We start from the raw sequence: 4,843 nt of genomic DNA, 5'->3' as shown, positions 1-4,843 counted from the left end.
TTATTACAGGGATCAGCAAGGGGGGAAATCTATATCAGGCGAGGTCTGGAGGAATCTGTGCACAAGCTCCCAACATCTCCCCATTTCTCCTTGTCCCCCAGGGATCACACTGAACATACTCCTCCCTCTTGCAAAATTCAGCAACATGTGTGCAGTGTTTCTGCCTGGGGAAGCCCACTTAAGACTCAAAGAGTTCAGGGGGCTGACTGGGGGCTGATCTCATACGGAAATTCCAGACTCCTAAAAGGGAAGCAGGGATTCGGTGCCCCAGGTGGGCAAAACAGCCTTATTACTGAAAATAGGGAACAATCCAAAAGCCAAGTTCCCTGATGCCAGTCAAGGGTCAAACCCCAAAGCACACCCTTCTAAAGAGACAACCTCAGGTCCACTACGTGAGCTCCTCCTTGCACTGGAGCTTTGCACAGACCAATGTCGATGTGTCCTGAGCCTGTAGTCCAAAAGAAAAAATCAAATCAAATCAACACTGTATGAGTCAAACAAAACAATGGTTTGATCAGATACAGACATGGACATTCTCTTGTGACTCTGCTCTCAGGGCTGCAACCACAGGGAAAAGAACCCCGTGAATATTCCCATCTCAGCCCATGAGGCAGATTACAGCCACCGGTGACAGGGAGACAGAGTGAATGTCCCTCCCCTTTCCTCATATTAAACCAGCACTGCCCTCGGCAAACTGACCTGAATGTATTTTTCTCTCACCTTTGCCTCACTGTGTAACAACCAAAGAATCCCTCAGCAAATGTTTAAAAACAGAGAAGTACAGAGGGGCAGAGAACAACTCACAAATCTCCTCAAGGATAATCTAAAGATGGAAAGATTCTCACCCGCCTGCAATGACCCTCCCAGGCCCCCAGCTCCAAAGCTTCTCAGATTAAAAGGAGAAATTCTCTAATGTTTGCAGTTTCAGTTTTTGAAAGTTTCAGGCATGACAGAGTTTTCACTCCCTAATGAAACCTCTTAGATCTAACAGGACCTGGGCTCTGTTTAGCTGAAGAATTGCCTTTATGTTCACCACAGACTTGCCTCACCTCAAAGATAGATGCTCAGCAAGAACAAGGAGACTGCAAAGCCTCAGAAACTCTCTGATATTAATTGACCTGCTCCTAGTCGTCAGTTCTGAGTATAAATTCGGCCATGCTCATGTGTTAATCAGGCAGGCTCACTGGATGGATGGATGGATGGGTGGGTGGATGGATGGAGATCGACAGATATAGAAAGAACTAGATACAATTAGAGATACAGATAAATAAAGAGAGATGCAGAGAGGTGATTTACCCATTCACACAATAAATATTTGTTGAGTATCTACTATGGGTCAGGCACTGTCCTAGGTGCTGAGGATATAACAATAACCAGAACAGGCAAACATCACCTACCTTCATGGAGCTTACATCCTAGAAGAAAAGAGGCAGACTATAAACAAATAAGTATAATATATAGAATGGTTGCTGGTGTTAAGTGCTATGGAGAGAAAAAATTAAAAGGGAGGAGAATGGGACTGGCAGGGAGGAGTTTCAATTTTAAATGGTAAAGTCAGAGAAGGACTCACTAGAAAGCGATCTCTGAATAAAGATCTAAAGGAGATCAAGGTGTTCAGGTTCAGGAGTACTTTTTAAGTAGACCTAACACCTGAGGAAAACAGGCTCACACCAAAAATACCAGGACAACAGAAAGTCATTGAAGTTGTTTTAACACTGACAGGTATTTAGAGGAGATCATGGAATAGAAATGTTTAGTTGTTTGCAAGATTTAGATTGGAGAAGTATCATATGTCTAAACACACTTGAAAGAAACCAATGGGCCATCACCAAGAAGGGGCTGCCCAGCCCCAAGGTAACCAGGAGACCTAACCATTCCTTGTGTCATGATAATGCGGTAACACAAAAAGATGGGGGGACATGCCTAATTTTGGCGTAGAAATATAGGACCAACCAGGGCTGATATAGACACCCTGGGGACATACCAGGTGGGTCAACAAGGACAACAGGAAGGCTGAAGTTCTTTATAAATACGGAAATGCAAGTTCTAGGCACTTGAGAATCTCTGGGATTTTGCAGGTCTGTTGCTTCTCCCACTGACCCATTAGTCAGGCAAATAAGTCCATATTGGCAGAGCCACATCCTTCACACTTCTACCTGTTCTGAATTGCTGTGAGGACTCCTGTGTGGATTAGGAGATGGTGATGATCAGTCCTGACAGTGCTTGTGCGTCAAATCGGAATTATAGTGATTACTAAAGCAGTAATATCCCTACATGCACACCCCTTTGCTGTTCTTCCCTTTAAAGTGTGGAGTCTATTTGTCCACCTTCTTGAATCTGAGCTGGCCACGTGATTTGCTTTTACCAATAAAATCTCACAGAAGGGATGATCTAGGAGTTTGAGCCTCAATAGGCCTACAGCTCCTGCCTTCTCCCTTTTGAAAAGGCTACCCTGCAGGGTGAGCACAACTTGCATTTTGCATCTGAGGTGCCTTGCTTGCCTCACCATTGCCTGGCCTTGCACATTCCCTTCCTCAACGCTGTGGGACAGTGAAACTCCTAAGGATGGGATGGCCCGGTGCTCTGGGCTGGTGTTGTGACTGGTGCCTCCCCTTTCCTGTGCAGGTGGGGCTGATGAATGGCGCTGTTACAGAGAACCAGCTGTTGCTTTCACTTCCCCTTCCTGCAGAGATCCATAATTACTGGGCTTCACCTGTTGAGTCTCCTTAAGTGTGTATTTTTAAGTGGGAAAACAATTCATTAGGAAGTGCCAACATCTTAGAGGAGGGGAGTACCCCCAATTAATTTCAGAACCACATTGCTTCAGCCAGGTAAGCACCTGTCGAGGAGATGCTGCTTCGATCTGAACACCACGAAGCCAGGGGGAAAACAGCTTCAGCGGATGGTGGGGACTTGGAGCCCACAGGAAGGGGCCGTGAGGTCAGACCGCCCCCTTCTTAGTCTCCCTCCACCCTTTAGCATCCCTCTGGTCCCCCGCTTTAGCTCAGCAGCCTTGGAATGACAGCAGGTACAGGCATTCAGGGACCACCTCCCTAGGTCAATACTACTTTAGAGATTTTTACTTAGCTCTAGCATTTTGTTAAATAAATGCAAGCTTTAAAAAGGCTAGCCTAGAGTTATCAATAGATATTTTGGCCCAGGATAACATGTCCTAAGGTACTAGAATTCAGGTCCTAAGACATCTCATATCAGGGGAGATTTTTAAAATTCAGGTGCCCAGACCCTGGGTTCGGATTTAATTGGTTTGGGGTGTGGATCTGCACGTCAGGATTTTTTTTAAGCTCCTGCAGAGACTTTAATGTGCAGCTAGGATTTAAAAAATCACTCTAGTTTGCATTGCACTTTGATACATGTATAAAGTACTTTCTAAAGGATGGATCCTGGGTCTTATCACTCTATCACCCATGCCAAGCACAGTGCCCAGCATATGTTATGTGATTACATGTTATGTGAATAAAAATAATGTCACTTGACTCCTTTATCATTTTTTAAATTATTTTGCCTTACATATATCCACAGATGTGTATGTATGTGAAAGACAGAGAGAGCACTTTTATTTCCTTATTTTTGCTTTCTTGCCCTGCCCCATCCCCCTCCCACCCCTGCCCCATGACCTGTACTGACTGAAATCCCTTTATAAAGAGCCCTGTGTTCTATATATTCTCCATCCTCATTTCACTCTAGACAAACATATAGACATAAATGAGCATGCGTAATCATTGTCTGTTTTGTAGAAATGGGATCACATTATACACACCAACCCCTCCCAGAAAGCCCTCCAAGTCAACTGTTAGAGCGCTACCTCATTCTCCATGACGGGCATGAACAAGTCCATGGGCAGATGCAACATAACTTACTTGGTCATTCCTCTGTGGAGAGGCACTCACTTTGCTTCCCATTTCTCCCCCATCAGAAACCACACAGCAACAAACACAAGGTCATGTGATGCTCACAACTACCCCATAAAGCACAAATATCCATGTGGATCTTTCTTCCCATCCCCAGACATGTAGCCAATTGTCTGGCAAGCCTGCCTAAAACTCCATCTCTAACCAAGGAGGATGAGAACAAATTACATGAAATCATGCATACAGAAAGCACTTTACAATCTGCAGAAGGCTTTGTGTCAAAGTCGGGCGTTCACACGGCGTGGCCAGGTCCTCTGTGGCCAGTCCCATCCACAACATGGCTCTGGCAGAAAGCTACTCAATAGCATCATTAACAGCCCATTGATCCAATTACGTTTCTTTCTGTTCCACTTCAGAATTACAATCTCTTGTTACCCCCGCAAGAGCCCAAATAGATTCCTGATGATCAGTAGAAGAGATAGCTGCATCAGGACTTGCTTGATGGACCCAAACACTCATCTAATTGTGGCCCAGGATGAATTAATCTGGTTGACACATCAGACTTCTCTTCTCCATGAGAATTTACCATTTCCTCCAGCCTCTTAGTTTTTCTGGAGATATTCAGAGATGTACCCAAACTTGGGTCAACCCAGTGACATCACTGGGCTGCCCTCATCATGAATTCTTGGCGTGTAGTAGGCACTCAATAAATAACTGTTTAATTGAAAACAATGTCCAAGGGATCAGATATTGGGGCTCCAAGAAGAGCAGATTGGCTGAATAAATAGTATTTGTCCAAATTGTGTCTTTGCCAGATCAGCCAATATGGAAGTTAGAATCTGAGTCCAAAGGTAATCATAAAATGAAAATATACTCTAGAATAAGGCAAAGTAAAGACCTTGAGTAACAGCAAAGTAGAGGGAGCCAAATACACATTCCAATTCCAATGGGCAGGATATGAAGGAAAGAAATAG

The sequence above is a fragment of the Hyperoodon ampullatus genome, assembly GCF_949752795.1.
Source record: "Hyperoodon ampullatus genome assembly, chromosome: 14".
Classification (NCBI taxonomy): Eukaryota; Metazoa; Chordata; class Mammalia; order Artiodactyla; family Ziphiidae; genus Hyperoodon; species Hyperoodon ampullatus.
This window is presented reverse-complemented; position numbering follows the sequence as displayed.